The sequence below is a fragment of the Schistocerca piceifrons genome, chromosome 6 (assembly GCF_021461385.2).
Source record: "Schistocerca piceifrons isolate TAMUIC-IGC-003096 chromosome 6, iqSchPice1.1, whole genome shotgun sequence".
Lineage (NCBI taxonomy): Eukaryota > Metazoa > Arthropoda > Insecta > Orthoptera > Acrididae > Schistocerca > Schistocerca piceifrons.
In genome coordinates this window covers 21199084-21215775 of record NC_060143.1, presented here as the reverse complement: position 1 = coordinate 21215775, position 16692 = coordinate 21199084, and the positions used below count along the sequence as shown (strand labels likewise).

General features: G+C 46.9%; 1 pseudogene; it reads right to left on the bottom strand.

The window, feature by feature from the left end:
- The window catches only part of LOC124802822, a 371933-nt pseudogene that overhangs the window by 161352 nt on the left and 193889 nt on the right, over positions 1-16692 (bottom strand).

Below are 16692 nucleotides of genomic sequence, written 5' to 3'. Positions count from 1 at the left end.
GCTGTAGACAACATGGTTTATTCCTTAGAACAGAGGATTTTTCTGGTCTTGGAATTCCACCGCCTAGAACACAGTGTTGTTGCAACAAGACGAAGTTTTCAACGGAGGTTTAATGTAACCAAAGGACCGAAAAGCGATACAATAAAGGATCTGTTTGAAAAATTTCAACGGACTGGGAACGTGACGGATGAACGTGCTGGAAAGGTAGGGCGACCGCGTACGGCAACCACAGAGGGCAACGCGCAGCTAGTGCAGCAGGTGATCCGACAGCGGCCTCGGGTTTCCGTTCGCCGTGTTGCAGCTGCGGTCCAAATGAAGCCAACGTCCACGTATCGTCTCATGCGCCAGAGTTTACACCCCTATCCATACAAAATTCGAACGCGGCAACCCCTCAGCGCCGCTACCATTGCTGCACGAGAGACATTCGCTAACGATATAGTGCACAGGATTGATGACGGCGATATGCATGTGGGCAGCATTTGGTTTACTGACGAAGCTTATTTTTACCTGGACGGCTTCGTCAATAAACAGAACTGGCGCATATGGGGAACCGAAAAGCCCCATGTTGCAGTCCCATCGTCCCTGCATCCTCAAAAAGTACTGGTCTGGGCCGCCATTTCTTCCAAAGGAATCGTTGGCCCATTTTTCAGATACGAAACGATTACTGCATCACGCTATCTGGACATTCTTCGTGAATTTGTGGCGGTACAAACTGCCTTAGACGACACTGCGAACACCTCGTGGTTTATGCAAGACGGTGCCCGGCCACATCGCACGGCCGACGTCTTTAATTTCCTGAATGAATATTTCGATGATCGTGTGATTGCTTTGGGCTATCCGAAACATACAGGAGGCGGCGTGGATTGGCCTCCCTATTCGCCAGACATGAACCCCTGTGACTTCTTTCTGTGGGGACACTTGAAAGACCAGGTGTACCGCCAGAATCCAGAAACAATTGAGCAGCTGAAGCAGTACATCTCATCTGCATGTGAAGCCATTCCGCCAGACACGTTGTCAAAGGTTTCGGGTAATTTCATTCAGAGACTACGCCATATTATTGCTACGCATGGTGGATATGTGGAAAATATCGTACTATAGAGTTTCCCAGACCGCAGCGCCATCTGTTGTTGAAAATTGTAACTACTGTAATTTCGAAAGTTTGTCTGCCTGAAAATGTACTGTTGTCCCAAGCATATTGCAACAAACGGTGTATTTCTATCGCTGCTCGTTTAGTTTTTATTGCAGTTTCAAATATACCGGTCATTTTTGAAACACCCTGTATGAGTCTGGCGATATACCATCTGACTTTCGGAAAAGCATCATCCACACAATTCCGAAGACGAAAAGAGCTGACAAGTGCGAGAATTATCGCACAATCAGCATATCAGCTCGTGCATCGAAGCTGCTTACAACAATAATATACAGAAGAATGGAAAAGAAAATTGAGAATGCGCTAGGTGACGATCAGATTGGCTTTAGGAAAAGTAAAGGGACGAGAGAGGCAATTCTGACGTTACGGCTAATAATGGAAGCAAGGCTAAAGAAAAATCAAGACACTTGCATAGGATTTGTCGACCTGGAAAAAGCGTTCGACAATATAAAATGGTGCAAGCTGTTCGAGATTCTGAAAAAAGTAGGGGTAAGCTATAGGGAGAGACGGGTCATATACAATATGTACAACAACCAAGAGGGAATAATAAGAGTGGGCGATCAAGAACGAAGTGCTCGTATTAAGAAGGGTGTAAGACAAGGCTGTAGCCTCTCGTCCCTACTCTTCAATCTGTACATCGAGGAAGCAATGATGGAAATAAAAGAAAGGTTCAGGAGTGGAATTAAAATACAAGGTGAAAGGATATCAATGATACGATTCGCTGATGACATTGCCATCCTGAGTGAAAGTGAAGAAGAATTAAATGATCTGCTGAACGGAATGAACAGTCTAATGAGTACACGGTATGGTTTGAGAGTAAATCGGAGAAAGACGAAGGTAATGAGAAGTAGTAGAAATGACAACAGCGAGAAACTTAACATCAGGATTGATGGTCACGAAGTCAATGAAGTTAAGGAATTCTGCTACCTAGGCAGTAAAATAACCAATGACGGACGGAGCAAGGAGGACATCAAAAGCAGACTCGCTATGGCAAAAAAGGCATTTCTGGCCAAGAGAAGTCTACTAATATCAAATACCGGCCTTAATTTGAGGACGAAATTTCTGAGGATGTACGTCTGGAGTACAGCATTGTATGGTAGTGAAACATGGACTGTGGGAAAACCGGAACAGAAGAGAATCGAAGCATTTGAGATGTGGTGCTATAGACGAATGTTGAAAATTAGGTGGACTGATAAGGTAAGGAATGAGGAGGTTCTACGCAAAATCGGAGAGGAACGGAATATGTGGAAAACACTGATAAGGAGAAGGGACAGGATGATAGGACATCTGCTAAGACATGAGGGAATGACTTCCATGGTACTAGAGGGAGCTGTAGAGGGCAAAAACTGTAGAGGAAGACAGAGATTGGAATACGTCAAGCAAACAATTGAGGACGTAGGTTGCAAGTGCTACTCTGAGATGAAGAGGTTAGCACAGGAAAGGAATTGGTGGCGGGCCGCATCAAACCAGTTAGTAGACTGATATGAACAAAAAAAAAAATAGATTTGCTGCTAGGTTTCACACCGTGCAGTCATCCACTGTGTTTAGCCCCGTTTGTGAAAATGTGAGAAACTGAACTATTAAAAATAACACGAGTTTACCCAGTAGCTCCTTACCATATTGGGTAAGGTTCTAGGCTCATAAGCCAAAGGTCAGGCGTTCAATATAAAACGGTAATTTTTTTTTTAAATCCTTTACAAAATGACTGTCATCTCTATTCTTATTCGTATAATTTAATTTCAAATATAACCATTTTTTAAATTTAATTTATAATCATTGAGTGCCTCATCCCAGCCATTGCATTAACTTCATTATTTCGCACAAATTTCAAACAGTACAGTTTTATTTAAAAATTGTGATTGTATTGAGACTGCATTTATATCTTCTCATGGTGCGAAAAGGATTTATGTCTTAAATGTTTGTATGACGATAACTGTCCAAGAAGATGTACATATGGTTTCGGGACCAAAGTGTTGTTTTGTAAAGTGCTGTGTTACTTTATATCCTAAACTTTGAGGTCTGAAGCAAACCAATGGCTTCTTCTTAGTAGTTGCTATGGGTTTCGCGCTGGCTTAATCCGGCACTGATAAGGTACCCTTATATATATAGGGTTTCTTGTGCTGCACATCTCCTCCTAAACCACTGCACCGAATTCAATAAAACTTGGTACACACATATCTTACTGTCAAGCAACGATCTGCATGGGGGTAGGAACCACCTATCTATCATAGTTCAGAAGGTATGTTGTCAAACACAATGAGATGCGTGAAAGACTGCGGCATCGTCCTTGACCTTTATATTTATCACCTCTGTGATACTAAATCTATTTCCAATCAATTTCGCAGCCAGTATCGACGTATACTGCTAATTGAACCTTCAAAATTGAATCATTGTACAATACATTGTTCAGGAGATATGTCATAAACACGGAGATGCGTGAAAAGTTGCCGCTTGAACATTTAAATTTATTACTCCTCTGCTACCAACTCGATTGGCAACATATTTCACAGACAATATCTATATATGCCGCTGAATGTACCTACACAAGTATATCACATACGACACATAATTCAAGAGATATGACGTCATAAACAGTGATATATGTGAAAAAATTCCGCATCGTGCATGAAGTTTTAATACGTTTATTCTGTACTGCTAAGACACTCCCCCTACAGTCGAATCATCTTAAGGAAACCCCCGACACCTGTCAGCGGTTTCGACAGCTTTAAGCTGCGAAGCGCAAGCGGCTGTAGGCGGAAACAATAGCCGTCCATAGAGCTATGAAGAGGCGTTGCGTAGAGACGTTTACAGAATCGCGTTGCAGACAGCGAACAGCTGTGCCCAGACCACAGAAACTGTACGGGACACTATACTTGTACATCTGTCGTTGCACGCACTCCGTCTAATGCCAGACACATGTTCGTAGGAACTTCTACCTCAATTTCCAGCCAGAAATCCGTCCTCGCAGTTTGTCGGTTTTATTAATGTTCACCCTGTATGTGGCATGTGATATAGAAACTCTGGCATCTAGAGGGTTGGATCCCCTCCTTCGAAAGCGTCAGATTGCAAAGCCTGGGCTCCTCTCAGGGTGGAATCTCCGTCTTCGAAGATTGTGTGTGTTTGTCTGTCTGTCTGTCTGTCTGTCTGCCCGCTGCTGTCGCTGTTCGTTCGTTCGTCCGTCCGTCCGTCCGTCCGTCCGCCTGCTGGCTGTCCATCGCCGTCGTCGTAACCGCTGCCGCCGCCGCCGCCGCCGCCGCCGCCGCCTGCTGTTCGTCCGTCTGTTCGCCGCCGACGCCGACGCCGCCTGCTGTTCGTCCGTCTGTTCGCCGCTGCCCATCGCCGACGCCGACGCCGCCTGCTGCACGTCCGTCTGTCCGTCGCCGTTCGTCTGCAATGAGTACTCCCACCTCCACCGTCATCTACACCTCCCCCTCCCCCTCTCCCACAGTCACTTCCTGGAGTGCCGCCTCTGGCCTCCCTCCTTCCACCTCCCCTTCCCTTCCCCCACTTACCCACCCCCCTATCTCCTCCCCTGCTGTATCCCCACACCTCTACACCCTTCCTCCAGCCTCCACACCCTCAACAGCTCCCACTACTACCCCCGCCCTCACGTACGCTTCTGTTGCCGCCTCTGCTGCCGCCCCTCAGGTGGTTGGCTTCCCCTCTCTCACCGACCCCGTCGCTTCGTCTTCTGCATCTTCCGCACGCATCACGTCGCGCCGAGCCACCATCGCCACCACTGAACCAGCTGCTTCTCCCGGTGCCTCCACTACGCCACAGGGATCTGCCACCTGCCACCTCCCTCTCCTCCCCGTCCCTCTCCCCTCCTCCCAACCTCCAGTCTCCAAAAAACCCCAAAAGCGCGTCCTTACCGACTCTGCTCCCGCCACTTCCCACGAAAAATCAACACCACCTCCCCCTCCCCCTGCCGTCACCATGGACACCACCCCTCCTCCTGCCACCCCTACCTTGGCCCCCACCCTCCACACCTTTGTCCTGTCAACTCCCGATCCTAAGTTCCTCGACGCTCGTACCCTCACCAAGGAAATACGAAAGTACTTACCTGGTGCTCCCATCTCCCAACTCATTCCCCGCAGGGACTCAGTCCTTATCAAGTCCCCGTCCCCATCCTTTCACACAGACCTCCTGCGAAAACTCCCACGAGTTATGTTTGGCCCCCAAGCCTCTCTGACACCCTTCCTTTCCGCTTCCACTCCTCGTCAGCCCCAGCCTCCCCGTCGCCCCCCCACCTACACCGCTGTGATCACCAAGCTCAGCCCGGTGATCATAGAGGATGAAGTGTTGGTTGAACTGAACTCCCGCCCGGACTTGGAAATCCGCTCTGCCCGCCGTATCCACAATGCCTCTGGTCCCACGTACCTCATGCGGGTATTCTCAGAGTCTGCCCCATCCATAGACCATCTCCTCACCCAGGGTGCCCTGATATAGGACCGTCGCCACCCTGTTGAATCCTCCAAATCCCCTCCCCAATCCTACCGTTGCCAGCGGTGCCTGATGTACAATGACCACCTGACTCCCAACTGCAAAAACCCCCCCACCTGTCCCCATTGCAAGGCCTCCCACTTTCTCAAGAACTGCCCCAACCTCGCTGCTCCTCCTTCCTGTAATACCTGCAATGGCCCCCATCCCACATACTCCCACAAATGTAAACTAAACCCCCTCCAGCCACCCCTGAACTTACAGTCCCAGTTCGTCCTGTCGATCCTCCTGTCCATCCTAACAATTCCCTCCGTCCACCCCCCACAGCCGAGGACATCATCTGGTTCTTTACCGTTGTACTCCAAAACATTCACCCTTTTCAGCGCCCGCACACCTTCCAACAAATATCCCTTGCTGCTCGCTCTGTTTTCCACCTGAACACCTTCGCCACTTACTCCCACAACCAAGCCCACTTCACCTTCACCCGCCTCGACACCCTAGTTTAAGTCTCTTCCCTTCCCTCTCTTCCTCCCCTCCTTCCCGTCATGGCGTGGCACGAGTCTCGCATCCTCTTCCAGAACATTCGCTCCTTCCGCTCCAACAAATACCTCCTCATGCACACCCTCTCCCACCACCAGGTCGACACCTTCCTCTTGAACGAAACCTTTCTCCAGCCCCACCATTCTATCCGCACCTCCCCCTATATCCTCCACCGCACTGATGCTCCTGGTCCTCGTGCGCAGGGTGGAGGCGCAATTGGCCACCTTAAGCATATCCCCGTCCGGCCACAACCTCTCCTCAATGACCCCACTGAATACCTTATCCTTAGCGTCTTCTTCCCCTCCCTCACCATTACCTGTGCCACCATCTATGTCCGCTCCACTGCTCCTCTTCCTTATGATTTCATCTCACACATTGACCACACCTTCTCCACCTATGTGATTGCTGCCGACCTCAACATCCATAGCCGCACTCCTGCTGCCCTTCGGCGGTGGCGTCAATTCCTCTCCACAATCCAGGGTGACCTTGTTCCCATTCCCCAGCACACCCGACCCGAAAGTAACACCACCCCCGATGTTGTCATTGCCTCCGCCAACCTCCTTGGGCGTAACACTGTTGCCGTCCTTGACCCCACAGGTAGCAATCACCTCCCTGTCCTTCTCACCATAACGTCTGCAAACCGCCCCCCTCCGGCTCCGCAACCTGCACCCCCTCCCAAGGTCGTCCATGACTATCGCCGTGCCAACTGGGATGCCTACCGGGACTCCATCTCCACCCAGGTCGAAAGCCACCCTCTTACCTATCGCCATCCTGATGACATCATCCGCGCCTCGTCCTTCCTTCAGACGGTAATTACTGACGCCGTGGAGGCCCATGTTCCTACTAAAACCATCCACCCACACCGCCCCACTCTCCCTCCGCAGGCTGTCCTCCTCCTCCGTGAATCCCGCCGCCTCTATCGCTCCTTCCTCCGCACTCGTGACAGAGATACACTCCAACGCCACCGGCAAATACAGCGACACGTACGGAACCTTATTACAGCAACGAAACGCCGGGACTGGCGCCAGACCTGCACACGACTCTATGCCACCCTCCATATCAACTCCTCCAAGTACTGGTCCACCTTCCATCGTCTTACTGGTTCCCTTTCCGCTCCCCACTACCCCCTTCTCCATAACGATCGCCCCCTTCCAGACAACCTCAGTAAGGCCAACCACTTCGCTTCCCACCTTTCCAAGGTCTTCTCCATCCCCGATGATCCACACTTTGATTATTCTCTTTTCCCCACCGTCATGGAACGTGCTGATACCTCAGTCGCTCCACTAGTCTCCACTAGTCTCCAGTACTTGGGGCAGTTGCCCCCCTCCGACGTCAACACTCCCATCACAGCACAAGACATTAAACTTCTCCTCCAGTCCAAACGCAACACGGCCCCTGGTCACGACTGTGTCACCTACCGTCACCTTCGAGAAAGCCCCTATTGCTTCCTAACTGTCCTCGCCCATCTCTATAATGTCATCCTCTCTACAGGCTTCTACCCTGACCTGTGGAAGACCTCCCGCGTCCTCCTATTCCTCAAACCCAACAAACCCCCTTCTGCCGCCTCTTCCTATCGTCCCATCTGCCTCACCTCCGTCTTCAGTAAGGTCTTTGAATCCATCCTCTCCCACCGTATCCATCAGCACCTTGCTCAACACCACCTCCTCCCCCTTACCCAGTGTGGCTTCCGACCCTCCTTCTCTGCTGACGACCAACTCCTCAACCTTGTTCACCTTCTGTCCCTCCAGCTCAACTCCCATCGCTCCGCCATTTTTGTTTCCCTTGACCTCCAAAATGCCTATGACCATGTATGGCATCCTGGTCTCCTCTTTAAACACCAAACCTACACCCTGCCTATCAATTTTGTCCATCTGGTCGCTTCCTTCCTCTCGCACCGTCCTTCCTATGTCACCCTCCACAACACCAACTCCCGTATCTTTTATCCCACGGCTGGCGTCCCCCTAGGGTTCTGTCCTCTCCCCTCTCCTTTAGCTCTTGTATACAGCTGATATGCCCAAGCCACCCCCACCAGTCCACCTTCTCCAATATGCTGATGACACCGCCTTCCTGGCTCTCTATCCTACCCTTCAACGGTCTCAACATACCCTCCAAACCCACCTTAACCAGTTCACCACTTGGTGCAACCAGTGGCTCCTCCGTCTCAACCCCTCCAAAACCCAGGCAATCATCATAGGCCGCAACACTCGCTCCTTTCGCCTCCATGATTTCTACCTCACCCTTTATGGTCGTCCTATCCAACTCACCCCCACCCTGAAATACCTTGGCCTCACCCTTGACTGACACCTCACCTGGACCCCTCATCTCCTGACCATCCAGCAGAAAGCCCATTCCCGCCTCCGCCTGCTGAAACTCTTGTCCGGCCGGACATGGGGATTGCATCCTTCTACCATCCTCCACACCTACAAATCCCTCATCCGTCCTATCCTCTGTTATGTCAGCGTCGCCTGGATCTCCGCCCCCACCCGCTTTTACAAGGCCCTCCAAATCCTTGAACGCCATGCGCTCCGCCTTGCCTTCCGTATCCGCCTTCCTTCCCCCACACGGCTCCTGTATGAACTGATCCCCTTCCCCCACCTCCTCTTGTTCCTCCAACATCTCCGCATCCTTTACATTGTTCGCAGGGTTGATCCCCCCCACCCTCTGGTTTCCTCCTTCCTCTCCACCCCCGCCCGTTGCCGCGCCTCTATCGCTGTATCCCTCCCTCTCTCCACCTCCACACCCTCCATCTCCTTCATCAGGGCAATTTCCAACGCCTCCCTCTCCCGGATGACGAACTTCGCAGTGACATATACCCTTCCTTCCAACTATAACCCCCCCTTGTTCCCCCCCCCCCCTCCCCAGGGCCCCCTTCTCCTCTTTCCTCCTCCTCCCAGAGCGGATTTTCCTCCATCCCCCCCTCCCCTGAGACCCTGCACCCCATACTTACCTCTCTCCTTCCCACATCCCTCCCTACCTGGCTCTCCTCCGCGTGCCCCCCATTCCCCTCCCCCATCTCTTCCCCTCCCTCCCTTCTTCAGGTCTCCCTCATCTCCTTGAACCTGGCAGATCCTCTGTCTTGATCCTCATCAGTGTGCGACATCAGTGTTGTGTTTAGTGCTGTTTCTCGTGTACGTCAAGAGGTGTGATTTTAATTGTGTACTGCCTTGAGGTTCGCTGTCAGTGTTACGTTGTGTGCTTTGCCATCCGTCAACACCTTTATGCCCCAGTCATACTGTGCCTTGTGTTCTTTTAATCGTCGCAGTGTGTGGCTTTTTGTGTGTGCTACTTTTAAACAGTTTTTTATCTCCATTTTACAGTCACCCTGTTTTTTTCTTTGTCTATTGCCTTCCATGATGTTCTCCCTTTTTATATCTATGTTCGCCTTCTTCTCTCCTTTGCTGTTTTTAAATGTCTTCTATTGTTTTGTTCTATGTCTTTCGGCTGAAGAGCAGCGCATATGCTGCTGCCAGCCCGCCCCGTTGGGGAATTGAAATACAATAAAGAAAAAAAAAAAAAAAGAAACTCTGGGTCTAGTGAAGCAGGGAATACAACCAGTCGGCTTTGACCAATGACGTCAGAATTGGCCAGAGAGCATTTATTACACAGATGAAAGAGCTGACAAGAATGTTTAGAAACAAAAGAATACGAGAGACAAAAATATAGTTGACATATATAAAGGCCAGTAGCATTTTCACGTTAAGGATATCGCGTGTTTGTATCGTATTATTTCTCTGGAAAATGAAAGGGGAAAAATGGATGGAAAATACATCACGTCACATATATATATATATATATATATATATATATGAGTTATATCTCGAACCTCATTCGAACTGTATTGCTTAAGTGCAGTTCGGGATACAAGTTTGGCGTACGTCGATTTCTTCGTTTTCACTATCATTAGTGTCCTGATGTTCAGTTGAACGATGTATGCCCCGCTTCACCTAACCCTAAATGAAGCACGGGATAGAAATTTTACATGTGTTATTTATTTCGCCTCCGCTAGCACAAACAGTCTGTTCTTACGTAGATATCAGCACTACCGATGGCAGAACGAGCTAGGTACATAATATTTGTATACCATGCTTCCATTGGCCTCTATATATGTACACTGCTAACGAAAACGTGGAAATGGACGTACGTTACATTTGCAACCTGTACATCAGTTGAACTACACGAAGAGGCAATAAGACAACACACATACAATTTGTATCCCGTACTTCACTATGGGGTAGAGTTTTTTTTCCGCCTTCGATGCTAATAGTATCCCATTCTTTACTTGAGCTATGTAGCTATACACAACATTTGTATCCTGCACTCCAGTTGACATATACTGGTAAATCTCATCTATGTTACATATGTCGTTCTTTTCGAATACGTTGTGCCAGTGTAAAGGTCAACTGAAGGACGGGATACAAATTGCAGTTGTGTCGGCCGTTTCGCCTTCAATATTGCTAGTACAGACTCGAAAAAATTGTACTGATACTAGTGCTGGGAAACGAAATAAGAACAACAGCTGAGAAAAAGACAATGCGAGAGCAGGAACTGATATTGTTTTTAGGGTTCCCGCAGGTCACCATTACACAGCCACACAGGATATCTCAAACATCAACAGTAAGTGATTTTCATAACGTCTCTCAAGGCGAGCTTAGATTTTTCGAACCACGTCCCTCTTCTAATGGAGCGACACAACCTATCTCTGCTGCAGCGCCATAAGAATAAGTCGTGAGTACGGCGACGAGATACACTTACGAGGCGCATATGTTCGCCGCACTCACGACATCGAACGTACTCAGCAATGAGACCACACATTTGCACAAAACAAATCGTGGCCAACATGTCGTCGCCCACAGCCTCTCGTAAATCATCAAGGTTCATTGCAACAGATAAATCCATAACTACAAACGAAAATGAGATACTAAAAATTGTTCTAAAATAATAAACTAATAGTCCAAAGTACCTCAATATCACTACGAATGAAATTAAGTACCGAATGAATTAGAAACAACCAAACAATATAATAAATGCACACTAAGAAGATTTTCAGCAATATGAAGCGATCTCTCTTAAAATCACATTCAATTATTTTAATGTGCAATGATACCGCTTATCCGGAACATAGAACTGTTTTATTATCTATGGTTCGAAGTGCTTACTATCTATGAGTAATGTATGACGTCATTGGTCAAAGCCGAAGGGTTGTATCAACACCGACTCGAAGGAAGGCCTCGGCGCTTGTTGGTGACGTCACGTCAGCTAGGCACGGCGAACGCTAGGTCTGTTGCAGGCAGAAACGCCTGGGCGTGCTTATCGCTATAAATCTCTTATTTTTGGACAAAATGTTTGGTATTGTTTTGGATTCAGCAGTTTTATTTAGATGAAAGATTTTCTTACTATCATAAAACAACAAAGGAAGTTCATAGTTCTGTATTACTGAATCCTGTCGAAACAAACGTAGATCAATATGAGAAGATGTTTTGCCCCATTGCAAGCTTCGGAAATTTTACATTCAAGTAACTGTATTTACTTGATCCATTTTGCTATAGAAACGTACCCCAACACCTTTACAATTAACTCGTTTCTTTTATTTATTTATTTATTTTCGTTTGACATCGTCACTGGAAATGTGAACTAATTTACATGTGTAAATGTCCAACTGTTGCCAGTCATTAGATTACAGTCGTTTTCAACGAAAGGAATTCTAAACAGGAAACAAAATAGCTTCATACGTCGAAAATACTGCTGAGCTTAAATTTTTTAAACATGCACATTAGAAAAGATAAATATTCCCCTCTTGCAAATGAAAGGAGAAACTTTATAAGATAAAAAAATTTTATTTGATAAAACAAGTATCGCTCTTTTGCCTCTTCTTCTGTCCCCCACCCCCTCCCACAACGTGTACAATCGCAAGATGTTTCATTAATATTCAGTGCTCCTCACCCCATAGTCAATCAAGATACCTAAAGAAGAGCACCAATATGTTCACAGTCTCTTGTAAAAGCAACCCAGTACAAACGTAACTTACTCAGATTTACAAATAAGGCAAAAAAGGACGAATTCTGTTGCTGCTGCATCATGAAGTTGTTTTTGTATGTCAATTCTTAAAACAGGTGGAAATTTAAGTTCAGGAGTACACTATTTGTTAAGAAGTGTAATGAATTCCAAAATTGATTGATTGCAGAAATCTCTCAGAACAATGTGTGTTGGTCAACTACCGCCAATAGTTTCACATTTTCCTGTGTCAGAGAGGGAGACACCACCATTACGAGTATGCCTGCAACAGACCTGGCGTTGGCTGGGCCTAGCTGACGTGACGTCACGAACAAGCGCCGAGGCCTTCCTTTGAGTCGGTGTTGATTGTATCCCCTGCTTCACTAGACCCGAAAGTCTAAGCTCAATAAGGATGCAGTGCCCAACATAATCTAATTAAGTAATAAGCACTTCTTCGTTGGCCTGTGACTCCTTCAGAGAGACTGCGGGCGCCTGGATACGGAGCGTTACCTGCGGATGCTCCTCTTGAAGAACCCGCGGCAGCCGTCGCAGCTGGGGACGCCGTAGTGCTTCCCCGACGCCTTGTCGCCGCACACGCGGCACAGCGCCTCCCCCGGCCGCCCGGATGGCGAAGGCGACGCCGAAGACGGCGACGTCGACGCGCCCCCGCCGCCCCCCGCGGCGCGCAGCTCCATCGCCTGCAGACGCCGGCCTCACGTCCACTCCTCGCAGTCCGCTCGCCCGCTCCCAACAGCCGACGTTCCTTTGTTCCTGTTACCAAGGCCACATTTAATTTCTTACTGCTCAAAGGAAACAGACTGGCGACCGCAGCGCACAGAACTACCCACATCATGCTTAAAACTACTGTATAAATCCAGCATTTAAATCAAGGGACACCGCTATATCTACAGGGTGGGCGAAGTAAACGTCTACTTTCAATTTTGGATATCTATTGATGGTACGTGCACATAACAATGACTGTAAGTCATTTTTTCACATTTTTTCCAGAACCTGTGACTCCACAGGGATGCCAGAACAATTAAACACCGAGGAGAGAACCAAAATTGCAGCAAGATTCGAGGTGCGACGGTCTGTAATTCTACATCTACATCCACACTCCGCAAGCCATCTGATGGTATGTAGCGGAGGGTACTTTGAGTATCTCTATCGGTTCTCCCTTCTATTCCAGTCTCGTATTGTTCGTGGAAAGAAAGATTGTCTGTATGCCTCTGCGTGGGCTCTAATCGCTCTGATTTTATCCTCAGGGTCTCTTCGCGAGATATACATAGGAGGCAGCAATATACTGCTTGACTCCTCGGTGAAGGTATGTTCTCGAAACTTCAACAAAAGCCCGTACCGAGCTACTGAGCGTCTCTCCTGCAGAGTCTTCCACTGGAGTTTATCTATCATCTCCGTAACGCTTTCGCGATTACTAAATGAACCTGTAACGAAGCGCGCTGCTCTCCGTTGGATCTTCTCTATCTCCTCTATCAACCCTATCTGGTACGGATCCCACACTGGTGAGCAGTATTCAAGCAGTGGGCGAACAAGTGTACTGTAACCTACTTCCTTTGTTTTCGGACAGCATTTCCTTAGGATTCTTCCAATGAATCTGTCTGGCATCTGCTTTACCGACCATCAACTTTATATAATCATTCCATTTTGTATCACTCCTAATGCCTACTCCCAGATAATTTATGGAATTAACTGCTTCCAGTTGCTGACCTGCTATATTGTAGCTAAATGATCTTTCTTTCTATGTATTCGCAGCACATACATTGAGATTCAATTGCCATTCCCTGCACCATGCGTCAATTCGTTGCAGATCCTCCTGCATTTCAGTACAATTTTCCATTGTTACACCCTCTCGATATACTACAGCATCATCCGCAAAAAGCCTCAGTGAACTTCCGATGTTATCCACATGGTCATTTATGTATATTGTGAATAGCAACGGTCCTACGACACTCCCCTGCGGCACACCTGAAATCACTCTTACTTCTGAAGACTTCTCTCCATTGAGAATGAGATGTTGCGTTCTTTTATCTAGGAACTCTTCAATCCAATCACACAATTGGTCTGATAGTCCATATGCTCGGGTCCAGTGGAGGCAGAGGTGTCAATGTTCTGGATACAAAAAAATAATAATAAATCAATATTGCCACAGAAAATTAATGACTATCGGTCATGGACATTAGGAAGTCGGGTAGACCCTCGACCTTTTTTTATCAGTTTTTTGACTGACTACTTGCGGACCGCCTTTCGTCTCCTGTACCAACCTTTCCATCTTACAGTAGCAACAGCAATCTACGTCCTCAGTTGTTTGCTGAATGTATTCCAATCTCTGTCTTCCTCGACAGTTGTCAGTTTTTACCCACTACATCTCCCTCCAATACCACGGTAGCTATTCACTGATGTCTCAACAGATCTCCTATCATCCTGTCCCTTGTTCTTGCCAGTATTTTTCATATGTTCCTTTCCTCGCCGATATTGCGTAGAAATCCCTCACTGCATGCATTATCAGTCCACCTAATTTTCAACATTCTTCTGTAGCATCACGTCTCAAATGCTTCGATTCTTTTCTATTCCGCTTTTTCCACAGTCCATACTTCACTACCGTATAATGCTGTGCTCCAAACGCACATTCTCGGAAATTTCTTCCTCAAATTAAGGCCTATGTTTGTGTGAGTACACTTCTCGTGGACGGGAATGGTCTTTTTGCCAGTGCTGGTCAGCTTCTTATGTCTTCCTCACTTCGTCGGTCACGGGTTATTTTGCTACCTAGGTAGCAGAATTCCTGAACTTGTTCTACTTCGTCATTACCAATCATGGTGTTAAGTTTCTCTCTGTTCTGATCTCTACTACTTCTCATTACTTTTGTGTTTCTTCGATTTACTCTCAATCCATATTCTGCACTCATTGGACTGTTCATTGCACCCAGCAGATCCTGTAATTCTACTTCGCTTTCACTGAAGACAGCAATGTCATCAGCGAATCATATCATTAATATTCTTTCAATGAAAGTCGCGAACTCTATCTTCTTATCTCGTGTTGTCTACCGAAAATCTTCTGCTTGTACTCTTGTTAACTTTACTATTACAGAGATCCCCTAAACATTATTTTATTTTTTTATTGGTCCTGTGCGCAACAAATAACTTACTTGGTCTTTCTGCTGCCACTGTTTGCTCTGCTGCATTCCATTATTTAACAAAAAATAAAAAAATCTATTATTCATGCTCAGTGCAATGCATGTTCTGTATGGCGGCTCCTGCTGTTGCTGCGGCTGCTGCTGCTTACTACAACTACATATAATTCAAGAGAAAGGGTTTGGTCAAATCTAAACTCGATAAATGATAATCCAAACAAGTAATAAACTATATTCTGAAAGCGATTCTTTCTCATTCAATTAACAAAACGCTAGAAGCTCTTTGAACAATAGCTTCGTATGTAAACCTGCCTCCAGTGGCATTAAAGCAATATTACAAATTAATCAAACTCTTGAGACACACTGAAATACTTCTCAATTAAATACATAGTGAAACAATTCCCTGACAATTACAAAAGAAATCAATGACAAAAATCAATACTTAATCTATTCGCCTAACAATGGCTTCCCTTAAGAATGCAACTCCTACCATTATCAAAATTACCGTCTGCTGCTACGCACATACACAAACCCTTTTCTTTAAATTAATAAGCGCGCTGCAAATTATAAAAAATATCAACTCAATACCAAATCCTGTGTCGCTGCTGGCGGACACAGCACTACGGCAGCTCGGCGACGACCCCTCGCCCAACACACGTGCGCACCACACCAGGCGGGCAGGCGCGCTCCTACACTGGCCTCCAAACTGCCACTAGTTAATCCGTGCGCTGCGAAGCGCGACAACAATATCTTAGATTCCAGAGCTTGTGTTTGCGCGCTGTAGCCAACCTTTAAATCCTAAGAGAGTATTGCCAATTTTAATTACTCCCTTGAATCTTTTTCTTATTTCCGTGATTGCTTCTTCGATGTATAGATTGAATCGCAGGAGTGAAACACTACATCCCTTTTTTACACCCATTTTAATCCGAGCATTTCCTTCTTGGTCTTCCACTCTTGTTACTCCCTCTACGCACTTGTACACGTTCTGCATCAAACGTCTCTCTGTATAGCTTAACGCTGTTTTGCTCAGAATTTAGAAAGCCTTGCACCATTTGACATTGTCGAACACTTTCTGCGGGTCGACAAATCCTCTGAACGTGTCTTGATTTTTCTTTAGCCTTGCTTCCATTATCAGTCACAAAATCAGAAGTACCCTTCCGCTGCCTCTACCTTACCTAAAGCCAAACTGATCGTCGTCTAATACATCTTCAGTTTTCTTTTCCATATTTCTACACAATATTCTTGTCATTAACTTGCACGCATGAGATGTTAAGCTGACTGTGCGATAATGCTCGCACTAGTCAGCTCTTGCAATCTTTGTAACTGTTTGGATGATGTTTTTCCGAAAGTCACATTGTATATTGTCACTCTCTTACATTGTACATACTAATGTGAATAATCATTTCGTTATCATTTCCCCCAATGA